Here is a 17,830-nt window from a genome sequence, read left to right as displayed (position 1 = left end):
CATATATAAAGAGAAAAGTATCCAATCAGATAATAAAAAATAGATTATATTTTGATGGCCTAGCAGTTAAAAACGTAGAGCGTTTTAAGGAAGGTTAGAGCAGCCATCAAATACAAGTTTTACTAAAAATGTCAAAAAGATAAGAATTAAATATGTCACTTGAATTTAATAGTGTATAAGGCATTAGTTACCCTATGAAAAGTAGTTTTAGAGATAAAAGAATAAGCAAACTGAAGCAAGGAAAAGAAGGTGAGAAATCAAATTATTTTCATTGTTCTCTGACATCAATTATATTAGGCATTAGTAATATACATGTATATTTACATTATATTTATATGTACTTGTGCATATATGTTTAGATCACATATATGTATGAATTTACATATGTATATGTAGATACACATTTATATAAAAGTGTATGTATGCACATAAATTTATGTGTTTATATGTGTGTATATAATTCAGGTAGCAGTATTGCTAAACTTTATGCCACTACATGATAAGCATTTCTCCATAATCCTGTTGAAAATGAGAGTTTCCTCACTTTTAAGCAGGCTTTCAAGTAGGCACTGTCCTAAAGTCCACAATTCCACTGACAAATCTATGCAAGAGAATATAGGCTTTCACTACTGCTTCTCCTCTTAAAGTTTTCCCAGCCCCTACTCAATGCCTCATCCCAAAGCCACTCCCTAATTTTAGGCAGAATTCCTGATTTATGGTAATAAAATCTGTATTTGTTATATATTGATGCACAGTGGCTTTTAAAAATGAATATTTACTACCTCACAGTTTCTGTGGGTCAGGAATACAGAAGTGACTTGGTTGCATGTCTCTGACTCAAGGACTACCAAGTAGCAGAATTCAAGCTGTCAGCTGCAGCTGCAGGTTTATCTGAAGGTTTGATTGGAGAGGAATATACATCCAAGGTCATTCCCACAGTCTTTGGCAGGCCTTGGGACCTTGCCGTGTGGTCCGCTCCATAGCACTACTTCAAAATGTGGCAGCTGGTACCCCTAAGGGTGAGTAAGCCAAAAGAGGCGGAGAGAGTGAGCACAATCAACACAAAACTGCAGCCTTGTATAACCTAATGTTGGTAGTAACATCCATTACTTCATATATCATATCATGTTCATTAGAAGCAAGTCACTAAATCCAGTCTATACTCAAGTGGACAAGACTATATAAAATTGTGAATGCCAGTAGTTAGAAATCACTGGAAATTGTTTTAGAAACTGCCTAGGACAAAAAGGAATTTCTAATCGTACAGATACTCTTTTACATCAGGAGTCAACAAAAGAAAAACAATATTCTTTCAGCTGTTATTTATATAAAACAATTTTTCTTTCAGCTATCCAAGTAAAGGTAGGCTACTAATATTTCTCAATAGCAATATATAGAACACATAGGATATGGAAATTCATCAAAGATTTTGACATTGTGAACCCTCACAATTGCAGAATTGTTTAATTTCACATATTTTTGTGTGTCATTGGTATTTTATAGAGAAGTAAGTATAGTTAACATCAGTGATGACTAGCCAAATTCCATTTTAGATAGGCCTATGGTATGCTAGAAAAGAAAACCAGGAGATGCATAGGTAAATTACCAGCTGTTTTCTATTTGTTTAAAGTATTCAAACTAAACAATTTGTATCACTATGGGTTCAATCATTTGATTGTATTACTACTGAGAAGTAATACATAGTTCCATGAAGTTGTAATGGAATTTACCGAATTCATCACAATCATAAAAAATTTGTTGTTGGTTTCTTGAGTAATAGCAATCTCACTTGCCCTGACTTTGTCTACTAATTTAAGGAACAAGCTGATATTAATTATTTTGCCATCAGACTTCTGGTAAGATATATAAACAGCATCCCTCAGTCCAACTATTTTGACACATTTTAAATATATTGCTTGAAGTTGGCAGGGTCATTGATTGCTACTATTTGGGTTTGACCCCTCTCCATACACATTCTACAATTTATCAAGCATGTTGATGAGAATACCATGTGAGATGGTGCCAAAAGGTCTTAGTAAAATCAGATTTGTTAGGTTTTTTTCTTTCCTCTTATCTAAGAAGCCTGTCATCCTGTCATCCTGCATGAGCAATGCTTTCAAGTTGAACAAATTTGAGATAGGAAGAACAAATATGCTGCCACTAGACATACTTTATAAAAGCTTGACTAATGCTTAATGCTGAATGTACTGGAAAGATTGCTGACATGAACTATTTTCACCTTGTGGAATTTAATTCTTCTATTTTTTTTTTCATCCTTAGTGGAGATTGAGAATGAAATCTTCACCCATAGTGTATAAAATTTACAGTTCCCTAAGCAAAAGATGGTGACCATAAATTTTTTCCTCATTATTCCTTCTGTTCCAATATCCTGGTCACTTACATCTATGAATGCATTATGCTTTCAGTATGATGCATATTGGTGTTGTTTGACAGCTTTAGCTGACAGATGAGGACATCCTAGAGACCATTCAAGGTCTGATGCCCTTGGATAAGGCTGAGAGGTAGATGGCTTGCAGTGTGTGAAAATTGGCTTATATTTCTATTGTAGCCCACGAAAATAATCACTACCCTGGCTTTGTAAATATCCCATTTTCCACCATTGTAATGGACAGTGTAATAACTAATACCACATAGACTGATTCTCCAGCAGGACATCTAACATAAGTAAAGAAACCACTGAGTAAATAATTTTTTTAATTGTTCCAAATTTTTTATTCTTCCATCTTCACCCAACTTAGATAACTTACTAAATAAGATAAGGCAGAGACTATGTGTTGCCTAATGGCTGACCAGATAATTTATCTGAAAACAGCAGCAGCAGCACGCAATAATAGATAGTCTGAAACACCACTGAAACAAAATTAGGTAAATTCCTTTATTAAAAAACTTTATTCAAAATAATGTTCATTTTTTAAATTATGAATAATGTTTATCTCAGGAAAATATAAGGCTTGCCATGTTAGTTTTTTATATAGCTTTATCATATCACAATAATCCTTTTCTTTGAAACATGCTTAGTTAATACTTTCACAGTGCACATATTTATATTCCTTCCTTGGCTTACAGCACTGTTAGCTCTACTTTGATCATCTTTTTCTCCTTATATTACCGTTTTGATAACAATTATTTTAAATTCTAGTTATAATTATTCCAATGCTAATCACTGTGCTTAACCTAAATATCTTTGTTTGCCTATATATGTAGCGTGTAATCTTTTACTAATTTGTTTATCACTGGGAAAAGAAGAACTGTTCATAATCTCTAAACTACAGCAGGAAGAAGTGCAAGCTGGTGGTCATAAATTATGTGTGATGAATTATAATTTTTTAATTATATTATATATAATAATTATATTGTGGGTTTTATAATTTCTTGGCACAAAATATTGTCTAAAAATAAACATGTAAATAGAAAAAGTAATATGTAAAAAATGTTTAGTGGTTCTGAAAAGAATGTTAAGAGTGGTTTATAAATAAATAAGTCAAGGAATATATAACATAACTGAAAGTAAGCATCCTTGCCGAAAGTTTATTTATTATTGTACGTAACGGGTATTTTACCAATGTTGATAGAAGAAGATATATTATTTTGTTAAAAAATATTTTAGTTTTTGCTTAACACCAGCTATGTTAGACAAAATGCTACTAAGATAATTTTTCTATTTAACATAATTGAAATATAAATTAATCTGCCCCCAATTCTAGTCTAAATAATTTGGATTTGGGGATAGGAGATGATATCTAATAGTATAAATTATTATATTTATTACATATTTTTAAAGTATATTTAAAGTACTGTTCACCTACAGAGACCTAGTAATAAAATTATGGAGATACAACAACTAAGACTCTAGTTCAGTAGGGAAAAATCAAGTTCAAGAAAAACCAAATGAGCTATTTTGAATCAAACAAGATAAAAAAGTCAGAAGAAGGAAGCTCATCAAATTCAGTAGTTTTTACCTCTGTCACTAGGTGCTAGGATTTGGGCCTTATGATTAACTTCCTTAATTTAGGAGTTCAGATTGCAGAAAAGCAGAGGTCTCTAAAGTCGAGATTCTCAAACCTGGAGTTTGAAATAATGGGAAGCGCCAGAACTCATTTTTCTTGATTCTTATTCAAATTGATATGCCCTATATCACTATTAATAATCTAGTAAAAGCCAACAATATTCAATTAAAAAAAAAAGAACCCTTCCTGGCCAAGATTTGAGGGAGTTTTTGTAAATGAAACATTTTCTTTCCTCAGTAGAATCCATTATTTCATAATAATGAACAAAATTAAACTGAGTTTTTGACCTTGAAAGGTTTTACAAAACATACAATTAAAACACTAAAAATGATGAGGTTTAAGAAAACTGGATGATAAATGTGTTTAATGAAATTAAGTGAAAGATTAAAATTGACTCATACAGATGATAAATATATTCTAAATGTTTTGTATTATAGTCCATTATTAAGAAAACAACACTTTGAGTTTATAATGTGACTTACGGAGGAATGAATTTCATAACTAAGAGGAACCACTCAACAACTTATAGGTACTCTGCTACCAAACCACACACATTTTAACTTGTTATTTTTTCAATGTGACGAAGAGAGCTTTTTTAGAGAAAATAAAAAATTTAATAATTCTCAACAGTATTTGATGCAGTTAGTGGAGCTGCTTGATAGTTATGAAGAATAGCTGAGACACATACATCCCTAAGGAAAGTATTCTCTCTAAGGAAAGTCCAAAGGGGTGGTGTTAATTGATATAAGATCAAAAATACTTACAGAACAGAGTAAGACAAAAAATCAAGAAATTTAAGTAAACTCAAAATGATATCTTTAAAAAAGAAGAATAGATCATGCATGAATGCTTAAAAGCCCTTGATAGTATTGAAATATAATCTATCTTCAGTTTTCAATAAACAGACAATTTCTGGTGTTATGGTATTTATAACTGATAACATAAAAATAGACTTAAAATGGATCCAAATTGGAAAAGAAGAGGTAAAAGTGTCATTATATGCTGATGACATGTTACTATATATAGAAAACCCTAAAAGGTCCACAAAAAAGCTACTAGAGCTGATCGAAGAATTCAGCAAGGTAGCAGGTTACAAAATTAACGTTCAAAAATCAGTTGCATTTCTTTACACTAACAATAAATCAACAGAAGAAGAAAGTAAAGTAACAATCCCCTTTAAAATAGCGCCCAAAGTAATAAAATATCTGGGAATAAATCTAACCAAGGAGGTGAAAGAATTATACACAGAAAACTATAAACCATTGATGAAGGAAATTAAAGAAGACTTTAAAAAATGGAAAGATATTCCATGCTCTTGGATTGGAAGAATCAATATTGTTAAAATGGTCACACTGCCCAAGGCAATCTACAGATTTAATGCAATCCCTATCCAATTACCCAGGACATATTTCACAGAACTAGAACAAATCATAATAAAATTCATATGGAACCATCAAAGACCTAGAATTGCCAAAGCATTACTGAAGAGAAAGAAAGAAGCTGGAGGAATAACTCTCCCAGACTTCAGACAATACTATAGAGCTACAGTCATCAAGACAGCATGGTATTGGTACCAAAACAGACATATAGACCAATGGAACAGAATAGAGAGCCCAGAAATGAACCCACAAACCTTTGGTCAACTCATCTTCGACAAAGGAGGCAAGAATATACATTGGAATAAAGACAGTCTCTTCAGCAAATGGTGTTGGGAAAACTGGACAGCAGCATGTAAAACAATGAAGCTAGAACACTCCCTTACACCATATACAAAAATCAACTCAAAATGGATTAAAGACTTAAACATAAGACAAGATACAATAAACCTCCTAGAGGAAAACATAGGCAAAACATTATCTGACATACATTTCAAAAATTTTCTCCTAGAAGAAATAAAAGCAAGAATAAACAAATGGGACCTAATGAAACTTACAAGCTTCTGCACAGCAAAGGAAACCAGAAGTAAAACAAGAAGAAAACCTACGGAATGGGAGAAAACTTTTGCAAGTGAAACCGACAAAGGCTTGATCTCCAGAATATATAAGCAGCTCATACGACTCAATAAGAAAAAAATAAACAACCCAATCCAAAAATGGGCAGAAGACCTAAACAAGCCATTCTCCAAGGAAGACATACAAATGATCAAAAAGCACATGAACAAATGCTCAATATCACTAATTATCAGAGAAATGCAAATCAAAACTACAATGAGGTATCACCTCACACCAGTTAGAATGGCCGTCATTCAAAAATCCACAAATGACAAATGCTGGAGAGGCTGTGGAGAAAGGGGAACCCTCCTGCACTGCTGGTGGGAATGCAGTTTGGTGCAGCCACTATGGAAAACAGTGTGGAGATTCCTCAAAAGACTAGGAATAGACTTACCATATGACCCAGGAATCCCACTCCTGAGCTTGTATCCAGAAGGAAATCTACTTCAGGATGACACCTGCACCCCAATGTTCATAGCAGCACTATTTATAATAGCCAAAACATGGAAACAGCCTAAATGTCCATCAACAGGTGACTGGATAAAGAAGAGGTGGTATATTTATACAATGGAATACTACTCAGCCATAAAACTGACAACATAATGCCATTTGCAGCAACATGGATGCTCCTGGAGAATGTCATTCTAAGTGAAGTAAGCCAGAAAGAGAAAGAAAAATACCATATGAGATCGCTCATATGTGGAATTTAAAAAACAAAAACAAAAACAAACAAACAAACAAAAACAAAGCGTAAATAAAGGACAGAAATAGACTCACAGAAGGAGAATACAGACTTGTGGTTACCAGGGGGGTGGAGGGTGGGAAGGGATAGACTGGGATTTCAAAATTGTAGAATAGACTACACTGTATAGCACAGGGAAATATACACAAAATGTTATGATAACTCACAGAGAAAAAAATGTGACAATGAGTGTGTATATGTCGATTAATGACTGAAAAATTGTGCTGAACACTGGAATTTGACACAACATTGTAAAATGATTATAAATCAATAAAAAATGTTAAAAAAAGACTTAAAATAGCCATTAACAAAACATTCCTTTAGAAGAAAACACCAGAGTATATAGAACTAATGTATTACTACAGTTACTTATATATAAATATTTAAAATGGATCAGAAAATCATACTATAAACAGAAGCTTGAGAAATGTACTTGTGCATGTGCTAACAAAATTATAACATATTCTCTATAACTTTATAAGTTTATAATACTCATTAAGGAAAAAACTCTAACAGAAAAATGAGCACCGTGCAAAATCAAATGGTCAATATATATGGAAAGTTGTTCTCATTAGTAGTCAAGGCAACAGATTTTACAATAAAATATCAATCTATGCCATTAGATTGTCAAAATTACTTTAAAAATCTATCTATTATCTATCTATTATCATCTACGCATCCATTTTTCTGGCAGTTTCTAATGCTAATTAATATGGGGATGAAAAGGGAAATGAATTTTTATAGACTCCTACTGGAAATAAGAATAGTAACAAGCTTTTTGAAAAGCCATCTGGCAATGACTATTAAAATAAATGATTTAGCATCACTGTCTTGGATTTAATTTCGTAGTTACAAAAGCGCTTGTATAGAAGGACACTTAGTATATAATACAAACTATTATTATAGCCAGTTAGCATAATCTCATTAGGTACTAGTTATTTGACTACATGTAGTACATGTGTGTTTAAATAATATATTGGAATTCTTCATATCCTCTGAGAATGATTTGAAATGAAAATTTCAAAGTTTTATGTCAGACTTTCATGAGAAAAATTAAAACAATGTGCAACAGTGTGCCTGATAAAGCACCTCTTCAATCTAGATATAATAATAATTTTAGCGCATGAAGAAACAAAAAAATGATGGGGGAAAATGAACTACCCAAAAATGCATTTTTGTCCTTAAAAATAAAAACCTAAAATGCAAGTCAAAAGAAGAATTATTTAAGAAGATAGCCTATTATGTATTTTATTATAAAGTAAATCTAAAAACTTACCCAAAATCGTGTCAAAAGGAATACTATAACTTAGAAGTTCTTTATATAGCTACAAAAGAAAGATTTTTTAAAATAATTTGTCCAAGTCATTAATACTACGAATAAGGGAATTTTTGGAAGAAATATTCTTCGAAAATTTTCTGGACTGTAATCTATTGATTAACAATATTAATGAATTATTACTTGTAAATAAAGTAATTCAGATATTCAGACATCTAGAACATTTAAGATATCCATCGCAGTGGACAAAATTATGTATTGAAACATGTTTCTTTACTTGTTATTAAGTGATTTGTCTCTCACACAGCATAGTGAATTTCACCGAAGAAATATTTATAGAAAATGAAATCAGTAAGCAATACCATGCAACTGTCATTGACAATTCAGTGAATGTGGTTGAAGATATGTGTGGTTTAGAAATCTCAGTATATGATATTTTACTCAAATACTTTAGTTATTTTTTCAGGAAATAACTATAGAACAAAGACATAGTGGAATAAATGGTATTAAGAGTAAACAAATTGACTTTTAGTCAATTTTCTTCAGCCAAAATTAAGACTTAGGACATAAACACATTTTAAAACTATGTAGTGATTGTACAAGATGTTCAAACAAAGTAGAATAATTAGTATACTTTTCAAAAGTTCTTGAGCAAGATAAACTTTAATAATGAACTATTTGATTAACACTAGTAATATAACAGGACTTATTAACAACCAATAGTTGCTTTTAACTGGAGTAGTTTGTTGGCTAGTAGCTGCAGAAAAGTAACCAAATGCATTGCCTTGAAAATACAGTCATGTCAGAGCTGTATTTTCTGTAAGATTCTCCCATACTATACTCTGGATGGAATGTGAAAACTGTTGTGCAGCCATTCAGTGGTGATATTAAGAATATTTAATGTTACATGCAGGAATGGCACCAAGCAATAAGGACAAAGCCATAGTGTTAAATCAAATCAATGACTGGCTCCTGAGGAATGATGGTTAAGGGCTGAGAGTCGGGAAAGTGGAGGATTTTTTCAACTCAAAGCAAGAGGCATTTTCACTTTGTTGGAGATAGCCAACAAAGTATCAGCCTGAATATTAATTTTGGAAATCTGAGACAACAGAGGAAATGATTTTATCCAGAAATCCAATTATATTGATATCACTACATTTCTAGATCCCAGGTTTAAAGGCATATTTCACTCCAGTGAAAGTCTGAAGTATTATATATATTTAAAAGTAATATTAGAAACACATAAGTATATAGGACAGTAAAATATTTAAGCCCTTTGAAAGAATGTACACATTAAATTAGAACATGCAAACAGAAGTGTAGGGAGAGATGCTACCTTATTCAAAAAGAAGATGAGGAAGGACAAGAAGGGGAGGAAATGCAAGTAGAAGCGGAAGCAGAAGGAGAAAGAAGGAAGAAGGAAAAGAAGGAGAAGGAGGAGGAGGAAGAGGAAAAAGAGTAAGAGATAGAAGAGGAAGACACTGTCTTGAATTGGATCAAGTAATACACCCAAAGATACAGAAATATTTAGTACAACGTAAAGATATTTTATGCTTATTTTAATCATAATAGCATCTTGCAATTACTCAAAATGTGATAATGGTAGAATACTAAGCATATAGAAAAAAAGAATAAATGTTGAGTATCTGCTTTACCAGGTTTATACAGTTATATTCCAGTGAGGCCAATGATCAAACTAAACTTCCTTGTCATTTGAACAATTAAATACATTTTTCCCTGTTCTTGTCAAAGCTGCTTCAAATGAGAATAAGAGAAAAAATAGAAAAAAATGCATAGAATCACAATATTGAGGGAGGAGATGGCAGTTAATGGATATGTCAAAAAACTGTAGATGATAGATACTTTGGAGACAAGCAAAAGATGATTTACAAACCAACTGATTGACCGAGTTAAGTGCCTGCTGGGCCTGGGGCCAACATTAAATAAGTCACTTCATGGCGCTGAACACTGGGAATTCTCAGAAATTCAGGGCAACAGAGGTGCAAGGGAGAGGGTCACTAGTGGTTGCCTTAAAATCTGTGGAAATATTAAACAACTGGTATTCTACTCATAGTTATATGGCCAGATAAATCCCCTCATTTTCAGAATTACTGGTCACCATTTACTGCCACCTTCTTCAGTGAGGTTCTTTCATACGTTTCTAATAAACATAGATTGTTTTGCTACATTCTGCATTTCATCCTGAAATCTCCATTTCCCGGATACCTTTTTTTAAAATGTTAAGACATTCAGCTTAATTCTGTGTGCTGTAAAATTCTGTGGACTTTAACAAATCATAGTGTCATGTATCCAACATTACAGTAACTTCCTGAGTAGTTTCACTGCCAAAAAACCCTGTCTTTCACTTACTCAGCCTTTTTCCCCTCTCCACAAATCAGTGACATCTATTGGTCTTTTGACGGTTAACTGTAGTTTTGCCTTCTCTAGAATGTTACATAATTGGAATAATAACATGCATCCACTTCAGACTGGGTTCTTACACAAAGCAATATGAGTTTAAGATTCATCTATGTCTTTTTAAAGGGTTGATAGCTGAATTCTTTTTTCACCAAATAATGTTCTGTTGAATAGGAGTATCACAATTTGTTTACCCATTCGTTTATATAAAGATTTTTTTTTTTGCTTCTAGTTTGAGCTATAATATATTAAGTTACTATAGACATTTATGTGCAGATTGTTTTATGTATGTAAGTTTTAAATTTACATGAGAAAATACTTAGATATGTGATTGTCAGATAATATGGTAAGACTATGTTTAGCTTTGTTAGAAACTGACAAACTGTTTTCCAAAGTTTTTGAACTCTACATTCCCACTAGCAATAAATGAGAGTTCTTGTTGCTTCACATAGTCTCCTGTAATTATATTCTCACAGTTTTTGTGTGTGTGTGTATTTTTGTTTTTAAATAATTTTAGTCATTTTAATATATGTGTAGTTGCATCTCATTTTAATTGGAAATTTCCAAATCACAAGTGGTGCTGAGCACCTTTCCCTCTGCTTATTTCCCATCTGTTTACCTTATTAGGTAAAATGTCTGTACAGACTTCTTGCACACTTTTGAATTTAGCTCTTTGTTATCTTATTGCTGTGTAATAGAGTTATCTGTATGTTTTGAAACTCCTTTATCACATATGGGCCAAAATTCTTCCAAAAAGAAATAATGTCAACATCTTATGCAGTAAGATGTAAACGGAGGTATATAATGTTTTCAAAGAGGCATGGGTAGCATTACAGAGTAAGTAAATTTTGAGCTGATAAATGAAGAATGAAAGTGAGGTGTAAAAAGGAGGCTAAGACCTGGTGCTTACAGCATGGGCACAATTGCTCAGGCATCAGGAAACAAGAATATTTGAAGTGCTAAATAAAAGCTTGTGTCTAAAACATGTAGAATGACAGATGAGGATGCAGTGTTTTGCAAGGGTCGGGTTTTGCTGTAGATTTTGTTTACTATTTTAAGAGAAATGAATGGGAAATCAACATCAGATTTGTTCTGTAAAATGAGTTCACTATCTTCAATTTTAACATTTACTAGATTAAGTAAAGTATTAATGCAGGAAGATTAGTTAGGAAATGATTGCTGTTGCCCAGGTATTGATGTGATAGTAGCTTATATCATGTTATTGTCAGAGTTAAAGTCAGTGAGACAGACCTACATGTTGTCCATATGAGAGAATGGAAGAGCTTTCTCCATTCAGAGCTGAAGAATTCTGATTTTGAGTTCACTGTTAAGTGTAAGCACTGGAGAAGCAGTTGCTAGGTAATATGTTATATCCTGGACCAGAAAGTGGGGGGCAGGGATAAACAAGAAGAATACGTTGTAAGGGACACCAAGGAAAGAGTAGGTTCAAGAAGACCTTAACCAGTGGTATCATATGCTTAGTAGGCATATGGAATAATTTTTATAAAGGCCAGACTCAGAAATGCTTTATATGCTGTCAGTGATGGCAAGAGGAGCCTGAGTGTTGAGAGTATTAAATAGCAGGTGCTCATCAACTATGCTGATGACTTTATCTTGCTTTGAAATAAACATTAAAGAGTGTATTATTTATGTGTGGCCATTTTTTTATAATTTTATTTTTTATTATTGAGAAATCTCCTGGATATTGAATCCTGAATTTCTTGAGAAGCTCCAGCTAAAACTGGGATATTTCTAATGAAATTATACAAAGCTGAGAGCATTGCAGGCTAAGACACATGGATTAGGATTATAAAAGTTTAGCCCCAAACTCTTCTATAGGGTACTTAGCCCTAATAGATGTGCTTGGCTACAGGTAAGGCTCCAGGATTCCTTCAGCACCTCTGTTCTATTTCTTGTTTTAAAAAGCTGGCTGAGTGAATTCTTTGGACTCTTCTCCTAATTCCCCAGTACAGATTTTCCTCTATAAATCAACATTAGAAAGAGAAAGGGTCAAAGAAAGATTAAATGAACGAGACCTCAAAGTAAAGAGAGCAATTGGCCCAAACATACCTTTGTCATATTCCAACTTAATTAAATCATCACTCAGAAACTTGGCTGTACTGCTATCTTTATCTTGGTTTCTGCTCTCTCTTTCATCAAAAAAGGATGTAGAAAGTGATAGGAAGGAAACCTTGATCCCCCTCACAGAAAGTAAGAATCATCTAAAAATATAATTACTCTAGTTTAATACTAAAACAGCACTTGTTCCATCAAGTAATATTTTTAGTGGCTTTATGGCTGTCTAAGAGTTGATAATAAAGAGCTTAAAATAATGCTTATTATTGCATATTAGTAGAAGAAATTTCTGCCTGGATCAGAAACACACAACAGACACTGAGATACTTTTCTAGAATCTTTGCTTGCTGAGTATCCAACACTATATTTTCACTTAACAGTAACATTTCTGGAGATTTTTTATAATTTTTTGTGGTTGTTATCAGGTTTTTTTTAAGGGTTCTTAAAAAATAAATGCTCAGTGAAGTTCTACAAGGCATTTAGAAGTAATGGAACCTTGTTAATATATTAACAGCCTTATTGAATGTGGCCATAAAATTTCATCACTTCATGTTGCCATGCCTCATCTAAACTTAGGAGCCATTTAACTTGTAGCATCCAGAAGCAATTGGTTTAACACTCTTGACATATTGATATGACTCTGGACAAATCAGGCTTGAAATATATTAATATGAATTGCATTCCCCACAGTGATGTCTTGCTTCTTTCGCACTATTATTTCTCAGGTCTCCACAGTGCATAAAATACCATTATGATATATTGAGTAATGAATGTTAGGATCAGTCAACATCCATGCAACACTCAAAAGAAAATGCTAAACGGGAAAGATAATATGTGAATCTCACATATTAACCAAATAGCGTAGATACTGTATATGCTTTAAACATTTTGTTAAACATTATTTTTTTACTATATGAATTCCTCTGTGTGAGTTAGCAAAAGTAACACCTTCTGAATGTATGAAATCAGGGGAAAAAAGCAGCATTTTGTTTGAGCATATTAATTAGATAAGGCATCCTACTTGGCATGTGAGCTTGAGATTGCAAGCCTTCACAGTCCATAGTAGTTAAACTTTTCAAAACTGTCCTTAATGTTACAGAATTGTTAGAACTGTGGAATACTAAACGTGACAAAATTGTTTGTGTTATAAATTTATCTCTGCAGTTTTTTGTTGTTGATGTTGCTGTTGTTTTGTTTTGTTTTTTGGCTAATCATCCAATGTTGAATCACCAAGAACAAAATTTATAAGCGGAAAGTCAAGAGTTTTTGTATTTACTATAATTTAGAAGTATGATTATGAAATATCAACTACTTAGCAAAATTCAACTGAATTAATATTCATGTGTGCCTTGTATAATGAAAAGCTCAATTTATTGCCAAAATACAGAATATGTTTTAATGAAATGAGAAAAATTTCAATTCTGAATTTGCACTGATATTTTCTCATAATAGAATATAAGCTCTCTTCTTTATTAAGGAAAGTTTTCAAAACTAATTTTCACCTTGTTGAACTGAATGATAATCTAAAAAAAAATCTCTTTTTTTTTTGTCTACTTTTCAGGACTCAACATATCTAACACTCCCTTTCAAAGATTATATGCAGTATAATCTCTGATCACATAAATTACACTTAGGAGTTGCTAGGGGCTTCCGTTTCTCTGATTCTCATGTAAGAAAGACTGAATGCTTACCTTATTGTTGGCCACTTGGTCAAGAGGCTCTTTGTGCTATGGACTGAGCTGTTGTTTGCTAGGTGTGAGAAATCCTGGGCTTTTAGTCAGTTGAGAAAGGTGAGAAACTGCAGATCAGGTGTTCATAAGATATACTTGGGAAGTGAGACTAAGAAGTCATGCATGAAGGTATCGTGAATGCCAACTAAAGAATGTCGCTCAGCATCCGGTTTCATAAGCATGAAGTCACTAGCCACTGTAGTCACTGGCCTTCAACACACCTTGAAAGGAGTTCAGGGTGTGGATCAGGAATGAGGCATTCTGTGCTCTGGGAAAAACTGGCAGAACAGGCCTTTAGCTAATTAGGTATTTTCAGGAGAAAATTTTATGAACCCAATTTCTTGCGTCTTCTTATACCTAGAAAAGCATTAAAATCATTAATGTAGACATCTGCTCCTCATGACTAGTAGCAACCTGCCAAAATGCGTGCTTTATTACAAATATCTTCTCTTCACGTATACACTGACCTCCCCCCACCCCTTTGGAGCAGTTCCTCACAGCTATCTGAGAGGCTGTCTTCCAGTCTCAAATAAAACAACTCATAGCTCTCATGTTGTGCATTTTTTTCAGTCGACATGAGAGAGATGTCTGAATATTTTTGCTCAGTAATTTTATTATTTGTTTTTAAGTGATCTATGATGGAGAAAGAGAGAGAGATTAATTTCCCCCATATCATATAATCTTAACCTACTAAGAATTTAGATAATTCAGCTAAGAAATAAAACCTAGTTACTTTTTAGGCTATATAGCTGGAATTATATTTTTAAGAACAGAAAAGTTAGTCTCACAGTTCTCTTTTTAGTTTAAACTATATGTATATTGTCTTCAGTTCCCAATGTAACGATTTTAAGAAATACAGTTAACACACCAGCATAAATCTAAAAGATTTCAGTAAGAATTTTGATATATACACAAACTGCCAAATCATGAAAATGTAGAATAATTACATATTTCTCATTGGATAAGAGAAATTTAGAATATAGGAAAAGACAAAATAGAAATTCCATTTATATGTAAAAGTGGTCATGTAGATGCAGAGGGCAGACAAGAACAAATGAATAAAAATAACAACAAATAAATCAATATTTACTTGGTAAAGTATATGTATAATGTCTTGGATGAAGTCACAACAGGATTCCTGCCTTCTGAAGGTCTAAAGTGGTCTTGTGCTGACTCAGCATTCCAGTTGCAGCCTCTTTTATTCAGTTACAAGACTGTGAAGACAACCAGTCTTCTCATACTTGGACAAGTACATCTTGAAGCCTGTCAAGTGCAGATGGCATGTGATTACACTCTAATATCCAATATCATGTCCCATTGCTATTATAAGACTCTTTAGTAAAGAAACTGTAAACTATAACTATACTTCAACGGCATTTGATTTAAATAAGGAAGTCGTTATTGCTTTCTTACTCTTCCTTGAACATGCCAAGATGATTTTGCTTCAGGCCTTTGCATTTCTCTTCTCGCTGCCTGGAATCCCTAACTTCTATCAGATGTTTGATTCTTCCTCAGATGCCTCCCTAACCTCTACTCCTGTTCATGAAATTGTATCATATTACTTTATTACATTTTATTCACATATAGCCATCTAGATATAAGACAAATAGATAATATGTGGTTGGCTGAGACCACACAGTTAATCTTCTTCGAGGAGAGAAGGCCCAGGGTTGGCTTGGTGTTGGGGAATTGGCTAACTGAATACTGCATTTCTGGTCAAGTGAAGCATTTGCAGGAACACAAAAATTATCTAACTTTTAGTTTGCTGATATGGCACCCTGGTCAGGAGCAGCTTCCTCTTGGGTCTAGAAAGTTTTTTCAACACCAATATAATCTGCTTAGTAAAATTTCTTTGAAGTATTTTTATCATTGATATCCTTAGGTATTAGACCTACTTCACAATAAGTTTTTGGCTTCTTCTTGCAGGATCTGTTGGGAAATTAACGTAGAAATCTTTTTTCTTTACTTTTATAATTTTTTTATTTATAACTTTATAATTTATTTTAATTTAATTATAGTTCTTTTACAATGTGGTGTTAGTTTCAGAGTATAGCAGAGTGATTCAGTTATCTATATCTATACATACATATATATAATATGCATACATATATTCTTTTCTAGATTCTTTTCCATTATAAGTTATTACAAAATTTTGAATATGGTCCCCTGTGCTATACAGTAGGTCCTTGTTGTTTATCTATTTTATATATAGTAGTGTGTGTCTGTTAATCCCAAACTCCTAATTTATCCCTTCCCCCACCTTTCCCCTTTGGTAACCATAAGTTTGTTTTCTGTCTGTGAGTCTATTTCTGTTTCGTAAATAAGTTCATTTGTATAATGTTTTAGATTCCACGTATAAGTGATATCATATGATATTTGTCTTTCTCTGACTATTTCACTTTGTATGATAATCTCTAGGTCCATCCATGTTACTGCAAATGGCATTAGTTCATTCTTTTTATGACTTAGTGATATTCCATTGACTATATATATGCACACCTTTATCCATTCCTCTGATGATGGACATTTTGGTTGATTCCATGTCTTGGTTATTGTAAATAGTGCAGATAGTGCTGCTATGAACACTGGGGTGCATGCATCTTTGTGAATTAGAGTTTTTGCCTTTTTCCAGGAGTGGGATTGCTAGCTTATATTGCTGGATTTTTAGGTTTTTAAAGACCGTCCATACAGTTTTCCATAGTGGCTGCACCAGTTTACATTCCCTCCAATAGTACAAGAGGGTTCCTTTTTCTCCACACCCTCTCCAGTGCATATTATTTGTTGACTTTTCAGTGATGGCCATCTGCACAGGGTGAAGTGATACCTCACTATTGTTTTGATTTGCAAGAAATCTTAATAACGAGTAAATGAAAAAATAAATGTATACATAACTAACTAAATAAATATCTCAGGCCTACAAACCTATCTTATAATAGTTTACTCAGTATGAAAAACACTGTAACTTTTCTAATATTCCAATTAGGACTCCTTATACAAAATACCCACCAAGGGAAACGTGTTTTGATGGATAACAGGTATTGTTATCATACAGTCTTTCAAGGATGAAAATAAAGCAAGCTATTCATGTTAAATCAATATCAAATTATCTTCCCCAAATCTCTTTGGCTAATATTTCTGTGTATGTCTGAAAGAAACTATTCAAGGTCTTTTCATAAAATTTCCTTTTTCTGAAAATAGATGTAATGTTAACTAATTCACTTCGTATCTTCTTTATGTACTGAGAGCTTACTGAGATCAAGACATTATGCAAATCAGATAATATCAATCCTTTTTATTAAAATATTTCTGTATTTTTTCACTGTCCTACGCATAAAATTCAAACATATTAGGAAGTGTAAAAGATTGTTAATGTCACCCTTGCCTACCATTTCTCTTCATCACGTGACATATTTCTCCCCACCAAACCAATACCTACTCTGTTCCAACTAAAGTAGTCAAGATGTATGAACATGGGAATAATCATTTCTACCCCCACCTAGATTTCACTTTGGCTAGTATCACTTTTCTTCCTCAACTATTCATCTTTCAAGCCTTAGATAAAATTAATT

This window comes from Camelus dromedarius, chromosome 13 (assembly GCF_036321535.1).
Source record: "Camelus dromedarius isolate mCamDro1 chromosome 13, mCamDro1.pat, whole genome shotgun sequence".
Taxonomy (NCBI): domain Eukaryota; kingdom Metazoa; phylum Chordata; class Mammalia; order Artiodactyla; family Camelidae; genus Camelus; species Camelus dromedarius.
The sequence above is the reverse complement of the archived record's forward strand: the minus strand, read 5'-3'. Positions refer to the sequence as shown.